Below are 16,010 nucleotides of genomic sequence, written 5' to 3'. Positions count from 1 at the left end.
GAATCACTGAACTCTTACCTCTGAAACAAATACACTGTATATTAATTAACTGAATTTAAATAAAAAAGAAACTATAAATTTAAAATGACATTCTGAGTATTAAAAAAAAGAATATGGGATCCCTGGGTGGCGCAGCAGTTTGGCTCCTGGCTTTGGCCCAGGGCACGATCCTGGAGACCCGGGATCGAATCCCACGTCGGGCTCCCGGTGCATGGAGCCTGCTTCTCCCACTGCCAGTGTCTCTGCCTCTCTCTATCTCTGTGTGACTATCATAAATAAATAAAAAATAAAATAAAATAAAATAATAAAAGAAAAAAGAATATACTTTAAATATTGAAGAGTAACCATTAAAAATAAAAAACGAACAAGAAGAACAACAAAAAAACAAAAAACAGAAATAAAACCCACTGCTTCCAAACCAAGGGAGATTGAAAAGAGGAAAATAAATTTTATTCTTTCAAACAGAAAGCATTAATTCAGGGAAACAAACATATGCATTAGCAAAAACAAAAAGCACAAAATAAGATGATGGCAATTATGTCCAAATAGATCAGTAATCTCAATAAATGTAATGGTTTAAATTCACCCATTAGCTAGCAATACCATATTGTCAAGGAGACAGACAAAACTATTTCCCCAATACTGTTAAAGGACTGGAGGTAGAGAGAAGCCATGCTGCCATATGGTTTTAATCTTCTATACAGAACAGGATGACAATTTAAGGCTAAGGTGGTACAGACTCTTCTAAAATATTATTCTCCTTTTTCTTCCCACCAAAACACTTATCATCCATACTTAATAAAAAGATCTCCCATCTTCACTGCGTTTCCAAAATTCTGATAGCCAGGCTTACCCTTCAAGAAGAAAATTGAAACACTCTTGAGAATAGGACCAGCCCAAAGAAAAGACCTAAAATCTGGCCTGGTTCCCTAAAGAAATAGTCACAGATAATCATTTAAGGAAGAGTTCCATAAAAAAGCCCTACCCAAACAGCTATTTAAGGTCTACTATTCTTATCATAAACAGGCAGCCAAGGATCAGAAGACATCTGAGAAAAGCCACTAACATAAAAGACTGAACTGAAAACTGAAAGAGCAACTTGGAAAGAACAAAAGGATATGAAACCTTCAAAAGAACTTACATTGCCTACTGTGAAAGAAGCACACTCATATATTAATGGAAGTGCAAAATGGTGCAATCCCTATTGATAGAGTTTGGCTATATCTAACAAAACTTTAAATGTATTTACCCTTTAACCTAGAATTCCTACTTCAAGGATCTGTCCTGATGTATATATATATAATCTCCACCAATAAGAAACAACATATGCATAAAGTTATTCACTGAGGCATTAACCATATTAGGATACTAGCTGAATAAACTGTAAGATATCCATATACTACTACGTAGCCATAAAAAAGAGTAAGCTCTCTATGTACTGACTTGGAATGATCTCCAAAATACGTTAAACAAAAAAAGAACCAAGAGGCAATACAAGATATCTCAAAAGAAAAACCTCAAACAATTTAATCTTATACCTAAAAGAGCTAGAAAAAAACAAAGCCCAAAGCTAGCAGAGGGAAGGAAATAATATTAGAACAGAAATAAATGAAACTGGGGCACCTGAGTGGCTCAGTAGGTTAAGCATCGACTTGTGATTCTGGCTCAGGTCATGATCTCATGGGTTGTGAGATCAAGCCCCATGGTAGCCGACTTCACACTCAGCGAAGAGTCTGCTGGAGAGTCTCTCCCTTTGTACCCCTACTTGTGTATATGCACTCTCTCTCAAATAAATAAATAAATGTTTAAAAATATGCTACCTTTTATCTCAGAAAGTAGGAATAAATTACATTTATGTATGTATATACATACGTATTAGGGTATATTTTGCAAAGAGAAACAATGGAAATACACAAACTAATTCAGATGACTATAATTATGTCTATATGAATGGGATGGCAGAGGAGAGGGGAGGGGAAGCACATAAATATACCTTTTAAGTTTTGATCATGAACATTAAAAATGTTTTAAATAGCTTAAAATACAATTAAATATAAGTAAGCCCTGAAAATGAAAACAACCTGAAGCAAAAAAACAAATCAAAACAAAAAAACCCCAAACGATGTTACAAAACCATCAGTAAAACTGGAGAAAAGGCTTATCAAATATTGTTAGACTACTAACTTTTTAGATATAAAGATAAACGTAAAAAAGAAATCTTAAATTTCCATCAGTATTTTCACAATTGGCAATAACTTTGGTATTGACTTTTATAAGCTGTTTTACATATATTGTAAAAAATAACATTTTAATGTTATAATACAGATTTATTAAATTTTAAAAAATTTTTTAAGCATGAAAACAGTAAAGGACAAAATGTGAAATATTTTAGTTGAGTTAGAAATATATATCCGAAGTCAGGTTTTAAAAAATGATATGTGTGGTATGTGTATATAGGTATGTACTTCCACCCATCCTAGTTGCAGCCACTGAGAAAGCCCAGAATTATTAATACCATCCCAGTAAACAATGAGTACACCTAAAATACCTGCCACTGGTTTCTATATGTTATTCTAACAAAAAGGAACCAGGAAAAATGGCTGATTTTCAGGGGCATGGAAAATAGAAGATAAGCCTGGGGCATCATAAATGTGAAAAAACAGTGATGTGCTGAAAGAGTATAAAAGGATAAATCAGAAGGACACAAAATCAGCTTGAAGGGACTCTTAATGGCTAGATTTAGAACAATTTTAGTGTTGAAAGAGTATGTGTAGTTGACTGTAAGATACTAAATTTAAAAACATTCAAGAAACCATAGTGCCAATCGAAGGGAAAGGAAAATTCTTTGCCACCATAGGAGAGAACGAGCACATGATTTATACAGTGAAAACTGGTAAATGCTCAAGAACTAGATATTCACCTTGTGTTTTTTACTCTAGCTGATGAGCAAAACCTCTACGTCACATCAAAAACAAGTCAGCTAATAAATACAAAAAGAAAAATCCAATTAGAAATTGCCATTCTGCGGGGCAGTCTGGGTGGCTCAGCAGTTCAGTGCCACCTTCAGCCCAGGGCCTGGTCCTGGAGACCTGGGATCAAGTCCCACGTCGGGCTCCCTGCAGGGAGCCTGTTTTTCCCTCTGCATGTCTCTGTCTCTGTCTCTGTCTCTCTCTCTCTCTGTGTCTCTCATGAATAAATAAATAAAATCTTAAAAAAAAAAGAAATTGCCATTCTGCACCCCCCAGAGTAATAACGGACTTAGGAATACTTGCACAATTAGCAGGGCACCTGGGTGGCTCAATCCATTGAGTACCTGGCTATCAATTTTGGCTCAGGTCATGATCTCAAGGTCCTGGAAAGGAGCCCCAGTTTGAACTCATACTCAGTGGGAGTCTACTTGAAATTCTCTCTCTCCCTCTGCCTCTCCCCTCCAACTCACATGTTCTCTGAAAAATAAATAAATACTTTTTTAAAAAAGGAATATATGCACAATACCAAGTATGTTCCCACAGGTTACTTGCTAATTGCAAAGGGAAAGTACATCTTTACAATGAGGAGATCAAGTAGCAAAACAACTTGACCAAATGATCAAACTTAACATCATGGAACAACCTGATATAACATCCTTCTATTATTATGAGATGAAATATCCAGTTATCACCTATGAAGTATTCTTGCCAAAAAGATTTAACCTGAATCTAATCAAATTTAGAAATACAAAGCTTAGCACAAGTAAAAGCAAGAGAAAACAATCAGACAAATCCAGGATATGATTCCTTTGTCAACACAATTTTCTTGGTCTCTTGAAAAGGACAAAGCTATTTTAAAAAATGAGAGAATTGTTCAATATGAAATGAGGCTAATACAATAGCCAAGTGCATGAATCAATCTAATTGCATTTGATCTTGTTTACTTTTTTTATTTTTATTTTTTTAAGATTTTATTTATTTATGACAGAGAGAGAGAGAGAAAGAGAGAGAGGGGCAGAGACACAGGCAGAGGACTGGGAGAGAAGCAGGCTGCATGCAGGGAGCCTGACGTGGGACTCGATCCCGGGTCTCCAGAATCACACCCCAGGCCGAAGGTGGCACCAAACCGCTGGGCCCCGATCTTGTTTATTTTTTTAAATTTAAAGATTTATTTATCAATTTGAGAGACAGCATGCATATGCAAGAAGGGGAGGGGCAGAGGGAGAGAATCTTCAAGAAGACTTCTTGCTCAGCATGGAGCCAGATGCAGGGCTTAATCTCACAACCCATGAGGTCATGACCTGAGTTGAAACCAAGAACCAGGAACTCAACTGACCTAGACTAGACACCCAGGCACCCCTTTTTTGAATTTAAAGAAAAAAAAGTTTTAGAACATTTTTGGATTAGGAAAATCTGGATATGGATGGGTATTAGGTGATTTAAGGAATTAATATTAATTTTCTTAAATGTGACATTAGTTTTATTTTTGAAGAAGAATGGTCTTACCTCTAGGAAATGCATTCTTTCAGGAGATCCATCCTGAAGTACGTAGAGAGCAAGTGTTATGATGATTGCATCTTTCAAATAGTTCAGAAGAAAATACAAACATGTGGATAAATATGGCAAATGTTAACAGTTGTAAATCTAGAAAGTGAGTATATGGGGAAACACAGTACTATTCTTTCAGTTTTTCTGTATGTTTAAAAATGTTCATAATAAATTATTTGGGAAAAAAACAGAATATGAGCAATTGACATTAATAATCGATTAGCAAAATTTTTTTTAAAGTTGGAAAATAAAGTTGAGGAAATTTATAAAATAAAGCATAAAGGCGAAGAGATAGAGAATTACTCATATATATATATATATATACACATCAATCCAAGAAGAGTTTCATAAAACAAATCTAAGAGAATACAGAGGAAATCAACTAAAAATAACTCAAAATATCTCAGAATTAAAAAACATAAATTTAAAATTCAAAAGGTTCAAGGAGTACTCAGCACAGTGATAAAATAAAATCTTCACCAAGACACATTATCATGAAATTCCAGAATAGTTAGGATAACAAAAAGGTATTGCAAGTTTCAAGAGAGAATAAACAAGTCAGATACAAAAAAGATCAAAAGGCTTCATCATATAGCACTACTAGAAGCTACACCCAAAAAATAGTAATGCGTTTAAAGTTCTGTAAGACAATTTTTTCCACACTAGAATCTTATATCCTGCTTATAAGCAATCAGATGTATGTGATTTCAGACATACGAGGTCTAAAAAGCTTTAGATCTCATGTACCATTTCTCAGGAAACTACTGGAGGATATGCCTCACTAAAGTAAGGATAAAACAGGAAAGAGAAAAACACTGGGATTCAGGAAACCAGATTCAACTCAAGAGAGATGTAAAATGAATCCCCAGATGATGGTGGATCACTGGAAAGTGGCTGTGTATGAGGCATAGAGAATGACCAAAGCAGGGTAGAGCAGGTCAGAAGCCTCTACTGAGGTGACTTGAAGAAAATAAAAATGATAGACTACATAATGTGTATAAATGTACTGAGAAGCAAATTAGACAACTGGGCAGATTTGGGGGATAAATGAATGACAGATGTGAAAACCCCAAAGGAAAAAAACACAGAAAATATATTTGATCTTGGAATAGGAAAAGATTCTTTACAAAAACCTGTTATTTGTTAAAGTTGTTAGATTCTACAAGTAGTAATAATAATATTTGCCCTAAAAAAAAAAAAAGAAAAAAAGAAAGTATATGGGAGAAAATTAAACCCACCTAAAATTCTATTACTTAGAGAAAACATTCAACAATTATTGAACGCCAACTATATGCCTTGCCCTATTTTAGCATTTGGGATTCTGTAGTGACTAAAATAAATTCCTGTTTTCATAAAGTTTACATTGTGGTGAGTAGAGACAAACCATTAAACATGGATTAGGTCAGTAGTAAAAAGAAAAATAATGTAGGATAAGTAGGATAGAGTAATAAATAAAAAAGGAGGAATGGGCTATGTTTTATAGAATGACTGACTAGGGAAGTCATTTCTGATAAAAGGATATTCCGGCAGGAGGTTCAATTAAGTGAGTCAATAAACAATGTAAATATCTGGAGAAAGAATATTCTAAAAAATAAATAAATTAAAAAAACAACAACAACACACACACAACTGGAAAGACCCTGGGAGAAAGAGCATGGCTGACACTTTGAAGGGACATCAGGGGCCAGTATAATAGCTCCAGGGACAAAATATGGAATCAGAGATAGAATGTTAAAACCAGAGAGATGGAAGTTGGGGGATGGGAGGCATTCATAACATAAATTTTGTAGGGCATGGTAAGAACTCTTGATTTTACTCTAACAAAGCCACTGGAAGTTGTATATAGAGAAATGACTTAACCTCTGTAGTTAAAGGATTGCTCTGAAGCAAAAGTGGAATTAAGAGGTCAGTTAAGAAGCTTTTCAAAAATAATTTCAGTTAGTTAGCAAACAGTGCAATATTAGTTTCAGGTGTACGATATGGTAATTCAATTCCATATACCAGCCAGTCCTCAACACAAGTGCACTTCTTAATCCCCATCACCTATTTAAATCCATCCCCTTGGCCCCCTGCCCTCTGGGAACCATCAATTTCTTTTTCATAATTAGAATCTGTTTCTTGTCTTTTTCTCTTTGCTTATTTTGTTTCTTAAATTCCACATGTGTTGAAATCATATGGTATTTGTTGTTTTGCTTAGCATTATACTCTCTAGCTCCATCCATGTCCTTGCAAATGGAAAGATTTCATCCTTTTTAAGGCTGAATAATATTCATTGTATATATACATTACTTCTTTATCCATTCATCCATCAATGGACACCTGGGCTGCTTCCAGATCTTGACTATTATGAATCACACTGCTATAAACAAAGGGGTGTACGTATCCTTTTGGATTAGTGTTTTTGTATTCTCTGGGTAAATATGTAGTAGTGGAACTACTGGATTATATGGTATATCTATTTTTAACTTTTTGAGGAACCACCATACTGTTTTCCACAGTGGCTGTACCAGTTTGCATTTCTGGTGAGGAGACCTGGGGGTATATGAAGAACCTTCCAGAGAGACCCTGAATTGTACCAGATGGCTGCAGAAGGGATGCTTTTCTCAAACTTCTACTCAGCCAACCCCCTCTGCTCGCCATCACAGGCAGCTCAGCTCACTGGACATCTACACCATCAATGGGCACTCCAGAAACGCCTACACACCACAGATTGTGTGTGGCATCTCGGATGAGGAGCACGTCCTCCCTGAGCTGCTGAAGGGGGCTTTTACATCAGCAAGATTGTGGGCAAATGGCATCTGGGCATGGATTCGATGAGTGGTTTGGATCTCCCAACTGTCACTTTGGACCTTATGACAACAGGGCCAGGCCCAACATTCCTGTGTATAGGGACTGGGAGACGGTGGGCAGATATTATGAGGAATTTCCAATTAACTTGAAGACTGGAGAAGCCAACCTCACCCAGATGTACTTACTCGCAGGAAGCCCTGGATTTCATTAAGCAGCAGCATGCATCCTTCTTTGCCCCTGTTCATGCTCCTAAACACCTACAGTGAAGGAGTGTTTCTTTTTCTCCATATCCTTGCTGACACCTGTTGTTTCTTATGTTGATTTCAGCCATTCTGACACGTGTAAGGTGAAATTTCATAGTAGTTTTGTTTTCTTTTTTTTTTTTTAATTTTTTATTTATTTATGATAGTCACAGAGAGAGAGGCAGAGACACAGGCAGAGGGAGAAGTAGGCTCCATGCACCGGGAGCCTGACGTGGGATTCGATCCCGGGTCTCCAGGATCGCGCCCTGGGCCAAAGGCAGGCGGCAAACGGCTGCGCCACCCAGGGATCCCTTCATAGTAGTTTTGATTTGCATTTCCCTGATGGTAAGTGATACACATCTCTTAATTTGTTGGTTAGCCATCTGTATGTCTTCTTTGGGAAAATGTCTATTCACGTCTTTTGCCCATTTTAATGGGATTATTTGGGATTTTTTGGGGGGTGTTAGGTCATATAAGTTCTTCATATATTCTGGAAACTAACCCCTTATAGGAGAGGTCATTTGCAAATATCCTCTCCCATTCAGTAGGTCATCTTTTAGTTTTGTTGTTTCCTTTGCTGTGCAGAAGATTTTTACTGTGATATAGTTCAAATAGTTTATTTTTGCTTTTGTTGCTTTGTCTCTGGAGAGAGATCTAGAAAACTATTGCTTCAGCCAATGTCAGATAAATTACAGCCTGTGTTCTTTTTTAGGATTTTTATGGTTTCAGGTCTCATATTTTAGGTCCTTCATCCATTTTAATTTTATTTTTGTGTGTGGTATAAGAAAATGGTCCCATTTCATTCTTTTGCATGTAGTTGCCCTGTTTTCCCAACACCATTTATTGGAGACTGTCTTTTTCCCATTGGATATTCTTGCCTCCTTTGTCAAAGATTAACTGACTATGTAAAATGGGTTTATTTCTGGACTTCCTATTCTGTTCCATTAATCTATGTGCCTATTTCTGTGCCAGTACCATTTTGATCACTACAGATTTATAGTATATCTTGAAACCCAGAGTTGTGGTTGCCTCCAGCTTTGCTTTTCTTTTTCAAGACTGCTTTGGCTATTCTGGGTCTTTTGTGGTTTATACAAATTTTAGAATTGTTTGTTCTAGTTCTGTGAAAAATGCTGTTGGTATTTTGATAGGGATTGCACTGAATGTGTAGATTGCTTTGTATACAGTATAGACATTTTAACAATTTCAGTCTCGGGCAGCCCGGGTGGCTCAGTGGTTTAGCGCCGCCCTCAGCCCAGGGCCTGATCCTGGAGACCTGGGATTGAGTCCCATGTCGGGGTCCCTGCATGGAGCTGCTTCTCCCTCTGCCTGTGTCTCTGCCTCTCTCTCTCTCTCTCTCTCTGTGTGTATGTGTGTCTCCCATGAATGAATAAAAAAAATTTTTTTTAGTCTCTGAGCATGGAATGTCTTTTCATTTCCTTGTATCATCTTCAGTTTCTCTCATTAATGCTTTATAGTTTACAGAGAATAGGTCTTTTATCTCTTTGGTTAGGTTTATTCCTAGATGTCTTATTATTTTTGGTGCAACTATAAATGTGATTGTTTTCTTAATTTCTCTTTCAGCTGCTTCATTATTGGATGCATAGAAATGTAACAGAAGGGTATCTACCTGGGTGGCTCAGTCAGTGGACTGACTCTTGGTTTTGGCTTAGGCCATGATCTCAGGGTTATGAGTTTGAGCCCTATGAGGGGCTCCACATTCAGCGTGGAATCCACTTGTGATTCTTTTCTCCTCTGCTCCTTTTCTCTTCTGCTCCTCCCCTTGCCCTGGCTCAGGCTCTAAAAAATAAAAAAATAAACAAATAAATAAAATCTTACAGAAAAAAAAAAGAAATGCAACAAATTTCTGTACATTGATTTTGTATCCTGCGACTTTACGGATTTTTTTTCTCAGTTTTTTGGTGGTCTTTTGGGTTTTCTATATATTGCATTATATCATCTACAAGTAGTTAAAGTTTTACTTCTTTCTTACCAACCCGGATGACTTTTATTTCTTTTAGTTGTCTGATTGCTGTGGCTAGGACTTTTAGTACTATGCTCAATAAAAGTGGTGAGAGTGGACATCCTTGTCTTGCTCCTGACATAAGGGGAAAAGCTGTTTTTCCTCATTAAGGATGATGTTAGCTGTAGGTTTTTCATGTCTGGCCTTATCTTGAGGTATATTTCCTTTGAACCTACTTTGTTGAGGATTTTTATCATTAATGGATGTTGTAATACTTGTCAAATGTTTTTCTGCTTCCATAGAAATGATCATATAGTTCTTATCCTTCCTCTTATTGATGTGATGTATCACACTGATTGATTTGAGAATACTGAATCACCATTACAACCCAGGAATAAATCCCATTTGATCCTGGTCCATGATTTTTTTTTAAATGTATTGCTGGACCTGGTTTGCTAGTATTTTGTTGAGGATTTTTAGATCTATATTCATCAGGGATATATTGGCCTATAGTTCTCTCTCTTTCTTTTTGTGGTGTCTTTATCTGGTTCTGTATCAGGTAATGCTGGCCTCACAAAATGAATATGGAAGCCTTCCTTCCTTTTCTATTTCTTGGAATAGGTTGAAAAGAATAAGTATTAACTCTTCCTTAAATGCTTGATAGGACAGCCTGTGAAGTCATCTGGTCCTGGACTTTGGTGTCAGAAATTTTTTAGTACTGATTCATTTTGGTTATTTGTCTCTTCAAATTTTTAATTTCTGCCTGTTTTGGTTTTTGGTTGTTTATATGTTTCTAGAAATGTATCCATTTCTTCTAGGTTGTCCAACTTGTTGACATAATTTTTCCATAATATTCTCTGAAAATTGTATTTGTTATCCTGGTCATTGTTCCTCCTCTCCCATTTGCGATTTTATTTGACTCCTTTACTTTTTTTTCTTGATAAGTCTGGCTAGGGGTGATCAATTTTATTGAGTTTTTCAAAGAATCAGCTAGTGGTTTCACTGATCTGTTCTACTGTTTTTTTAGTTTCTATGTCATTTATTTATGTTCTCATCTTTATTATTTCCTTCCTTTTGCTGGTTCGGGATTCTGTTTGTTTTTCTTTTTCTGGTCTCTTTAGGTGAAAAGTTAGGTTGCTTATTTGAGATTTTTCTTGCTTTTAGGCCTGTATTGCTATAAACTTCCCTTTTGTTATATCCCAGTGATTTGGGGCCATTGTGTTTTCATTTTCACTTGTTTACATGTACTTCTTATTTCTCCTTTTATTTCCTGGTTGATCCATTTATTGTTTAGTAGTATAGTATGTAACTTCCATGTATTTGAGGTCTTTTCATATTTTGCTTGTGGTTTACTTCTAGTTTCAGTGTCGTGGTCAGAAAAGATGTGTGGTATGACTTCGATCTTCTTAAATTTGTTGAGGCTTATTTTGTGGGCTAATATGAGATCTATTTTGGAGAATGTTCCATGTGCACTTGTAAAGAATGTGAATTCTGCTGTTTTAGGATGGAATGTTCTGAATATATCTGTTAAATCCATCTGTTCCAGTGTGTCATTCAAAGCCGTTTTTTCCTTGTTGATTTTTGTTTAGACGATCTCTCCATTATGTAAGTGGGGTGTTAAAGTCCTCTACTATTATTGTATTATTATTGATTAGTTCCTTTGTATTTGTTATTAACTATTTGATGTATTTGAGTGCTCCTATAGGAAGCTTTTTAAATAACCTAGGTGAAAGATGATGGCAGCTATTAAGACTTTACTGTAATTCCCTCTAGTCTTTTCTTGTGCATTTTAGTGTATGTATAATTAATGTAATTGGGATTAAAAGATGTGCACAGTGCAGTACCATGCTTATACATAAAATTAAAATCTTTCATGTAATTTAAAATCTTCATAAAAGGTAAAAATTCTGGATCTAACAAATATTTTTCTTGGTTTCTTATATTCTTGTAAGCTTATTTAAATGTTAAACGATATATAGAAACTCTGAATAAAAAATTTGAAAAAATTATAACTGAAATGGTCAGAAATAAAGAAATGTTTAAACAGATCATCTTTACATGCTGAAATACTGTATAGCTATTAAAAACAACACCTAAAATTATTTTTAACACATGAGATAATGCTTATATAATGGAACAAACAAAAAAAAGAATAAGATTATATATACCAAATATTCTCATCTATGTAAAATATATATAAAAAACACTGGAAGGAAATATATAAAAATATTATTTCTGGATGGTGAGATTATAGGTATTTTTCTGTTGTATTCTGCACTCTTCAAATTTTCTATAGCATTTATTTTATAATTTAAAAAAGTTTCATCTTAACAAAGTTAAACACATAGAATGAAAGATTTGAATTCAAATATCTTATATGATACTAATCAGCTTCTTAGTCTTTTAGATGTCCATTTTCTCACTTTGAAAATGAAGATAATAGTTTTATCTTCAAGGAATGACTCTGAAAATTATATGCATGAGTTATGCTCTCAACTCAGCATAATTCCTAACATATTCAACACTTAATATTTTAAACAAATATGAAAATATGATGGTCTGAGAATTCATATTTCAAGTAAAATGCAAACTCTCTTATGAAGACCTATTTCAAAAAAAGTGAAAAATTTCATTTGCTCTTTCACTCTGTTCCCTCTTATCTACAATCCAACTGAAATTGGAGAAAAATAGATCACTCTAAAATTAATATAAAAGGAAAACCAAATTGCTACCTTCTTTCCTTGGGGCAACTGTGTATCTAAAGTCCCCCCTAATACTGGAAAGAAATTTTCAAATTTTGCTGTAAAAAACTCTCTTACTAAATATAAATGCTAGAGAGGGATCATTTAAACCCCCATTTGTTCAAAAAGATGCTGTATGAAAAGTGATTAAAGCACAATTTCCCATAGCTGATGAGAGCTTGAAAGTTTATATATAGTACTGACTCAATTTAACAAATAATTATCAACTGACTATAGATTGGTATGGAAGCATTTTTTAAAATTAAAAAAAATTTTAAGATTTTATTTGACAGAGCGAAAGAGAGAGAGAGCATAAGCAGGGAGAGCAGCAGAGGAAGAGGGTGAAGCAGGCTCTCCACTGAGCAGGGAGCCCAATGTGGGGCTAGATCCAGGGACGCTGGGATCATGACCTGAGCCAAAGGCATATGCTTAGCTAGCTGTCTGTGCCACCAGGGCACCCCTGGAAGCACTTTTAAGATAATAAATACATAAACTTTTAATAGTGGCCAAGAATTCAAAGTAATTGTAGACTTTAGACATTGAAAACAAAAGATAAGAATTTCCTTTAACTACGGGAATCTAAAATTACCTTATCTGCTACAGATTTTTTTCCCCATAATGATGAATTTCAGATTTTGCTGTGTGGGGGCAGTTAGGGAAATGGTGAATATCAGTTGCATGCTAACTATGTAATTCTCACTATATCCTTTATTCATTTAGCCCCTGAGGTAAACATCCTCATTATCATACTTTTAAAATAAAATAATAAAGTTAAAAATATTTCTATAAGCAGCCTCATACAAATGGAAATCTGAGACACTGTGTACTTGCAAATAAACCATTAACTTCCTAGGAAATACAACTGCAGCTGTCCCTAGCTTCAAAAGACTAAAAATCCAGATTTAGAGGAAAAATAAATTATAAAATAACTGTATTACACAATGTATCTCACTCTTACCAAACACTTTATCAAATTTTCTTTTAGGTGGGAACTTCCATCCTGAATTTAAGTATTTATTTGTAAATCTTACTAACTGGTGATAGAGTTTTAAAATCAGAGAGGCCTACTTAACCTCAATCCTTCTCTTTTGGATAAAAAAGTGACAGAGATACATAAGTGCAGATTTTGGTACCAATAAATGAAAAAAACCTTTATGGTGCTTTGATGTCTATGATCTTGTTTCATCTGAATAATTCTATCAGACGATAGCAGTATTCTTTTCCCCATTTTTTAAGTGAACACTTGAGGTTCAAAGAAGATAAACGAATTCCCAAAGGTCACCGAACTAGGAAGTACCAAAGCCATAATTTGAACATGGGTCTTTTCACTCTAAACAGTATTTTTGTGTAGTATACAAAATCATCTGTTCTGTGCCACATTTTCTCTCAAGGTAGGTTGTATAAATATAAGGATTAGAGGCCAAAGTCCACTGATGTTAATAACTGCACAACCATTTATAAAACCATTCCTTATTTTCAAATATCTTTTTCCCAAAGTGACTTTAAAAAACAGGTTCTCTCCTCAACATAGCCAAGATGACTCATTAGGAAATTGTTTTTGCATTTCAATTAAGGAACCCAGTTAGGTCATCTTTTCCCATTCTGTGTTAACAGCTTTAATGTAGTCACAGATGACTAAAAGAAACAAATATTTTGTCTTTATAAAAAGTATAATTTTAACCATAATTCTGTAAGCAACTCTGTAGAATATCAGCATGGTGGAAAGAGATATGAACCAAGAGTAAAGAGATCTGCCAAGGACAAACCTTAAACAGGCTGTGCTTTATCGGCAAAATACTAATGACCTATGGTATTTCTGTGAGAATTACATCAACATGTATATCATGGCAATTTGTAAGGTAGCAAGCACTATATAAATGTAAGACAACAGAATTATTGATTTGCTCATGTATTTCCTAATGTAGATACTAATCACTATTCAATCAAAATATATAAACTTATGTTAAGCTATAGAAGTTACTAAGAATTATACATAAATCAAAGAAAGCAAATTTTGAATACTTTTTTCACTCCTACCTATTGCTTCTATAAAATTTTTACATATGAAGAATGACTATAAAATGCTAAGTTTACTTTGTACAAATCATACACATAATCAGTTTCATTACTTATCATCTGAAGTGTATCTTTATAGGCAATGTGTCATCTCTTTTCCCAATATAGAATACTCTAACAATTTGAATTAATCTAATGTTTACATGTAAAAGTCATTCAAATATTTACTGACTCTAAAGGTATAATGGACTAATGTTAACTATTAATTCTTAAAGAACTAAAATATAATGAATGCAATACACTTAATACAAACTATAATAAAAAAATTAAATGATAAAAACTTCTCTTCATATTCTTCCTTTGCTCTAAGAATTATCTTTATGTATATGAATTATTGTGCAGTATTTTAATAGTAATTCAGCTAAGGCTAGTGGTTAGGAAATTAATTTATAAATGTGTTTATCATAAGTTAATACATGCAATCATATTATTTACCATATTATTCATATTATTTTGGATTAATTTTATCAGCCTACATAATCTACTACAATAATTAAAATTAAGCCTAGTAACATATTCAGTATTAAAGTTTTTATATCTTTCAAGGAAAACTGTGCAGTAGAATATATAGTTATATAAGGTTTACAGCTATCTTGCTCAACTTTTACTTGTTGATCCTCCATTTATAAATGTTTCCAATTTTTCTTATAATTCAGATTCTTAAAAAACTTATTTAATAGTATCTTCTAATATCTATCCTGTTAAACCATACTACTTCCTCCCTTCCCCATCTCCCAAATGTTAATTTCTTTCTCTTCAGTTTCTCTCATTATCTCCTTAAGAGATAATTAACAAAGAGTCATTTTTAATTTAATGTAAAAACAAGGAAAAGGGAAGAAAATACATGCTGCCAAGATATTCAGGAAAACTGATAGCTTTCCTATTACTAGTCTTCCCTATTAACTAAATTCAAACAAAAATTTGAGGTCATGAAAAAAAAAAGACAGCAAAAGAAAAAAAAAACCCACTGAAGTATGGAGTTTTTCATGACTGACTAGAAAAGGATAATTCTGATACCTATTACTTACAGAAAGTGTTTATGCCTATACATGTTTACTTTAAGAGCATATTTATAAGCACCCATGCAATACTTTTAATAGTGACAGTACATACCAGTTGACATATTGAATACAAAGCTTTAAGGAAAAAATAAAAGAAAAAGCTCTTTGAGAAATTTCTAACTATGTGACTATCATATAGAAATATTTCAGATTCTTGCATTATAAAAAAAGACTTTTTAGATTAGAAAAGCAAGGAATTACCAAGAATTTCCCGGTGATTTTCTGAATTCTTCATTTGTAATTATACCAAACTTCTTAATTTTTATATTAAGCCTCTGAAAATGAATAAAATTATTTTATAAGTTTAAGAAACTGTAGTAACGTTGGAAATAAAACATAACTAAAGATGACAATATATGTAGTAATAATTCTCAGGGAAAAAGAAAAGATAAAATAATTAAGAACAACATTCAGACATCAAATGTCTATATAATTTGTGAAGAATAAAGAGTAAAGAAAGATAAGATTTGTAACAGATGATAATATAATCTCCTAGGCCTCAAAGAAACATAAAGATGGAAAGGTTGCTCTATCAGATACTAAGATTTCTTATATAGCAGTAATTATAAAAAATTTGGTTCTGATAAAAAATAGAGTCAACAATGTTAATAACAAAAATTAAC

General features: G+C 33.9%; 1 protein-coding gene across 25 annotated transcripts in view; it reads right to left on the bottom strand.

Moving 5' to 3' along the window:
* Window positions 1-16,010, bottom strand: part of C37H2orf88 (chromosome 37 C2orf88 homolog) — a 228,880-nt gene that overhangs the window by 202,757 nt on the left and 10,113 nt on the right. For 14 of the 25 annotated variants that reach the window (XR_005385030.1, XR_005385034.1, XR_005385028.1 and 11 more), the window contains exon 3: window positions 15,589-15,662. The exons of 2 other annotated variants lie outside the window; for them this stretch is intronic. The gene's annotated coding sequence lies outside the window, so the exon portion shown is untranslated. Of the gene's footprint in view, window positions 1-4,475; window positions 4,547-9,176; window positions 9,239-15,588; window positions 15,663-16,010 lie in introns of those variants that run through there. 9 more of the 25 variants (XR_005385035.1, XR_005385032.1, XR_005385039.1 and 6 more) reach the window with 7 other exon arrangements.

Source organism: Canis lupus, chromosome 37 (genome assembly GCF_011100685.1).
Source record: "Canis lupus familiaris isolate Mischka breed German Shepherd chromosome 37, alternate assembly UU_Cfam_GSD_1.0, whole genome shotgun sequence".
Classification (NCBI taxonomy): Eukaryota; Metazoa; Chordata; class Mammalia; order Carnivora; family Canidae; genus Canis; species Canis lupus.
Note: the sequence above shows the minus strand (reverse complement) of the source record. Positions and strands in the feature narration are given on the sequence as shown.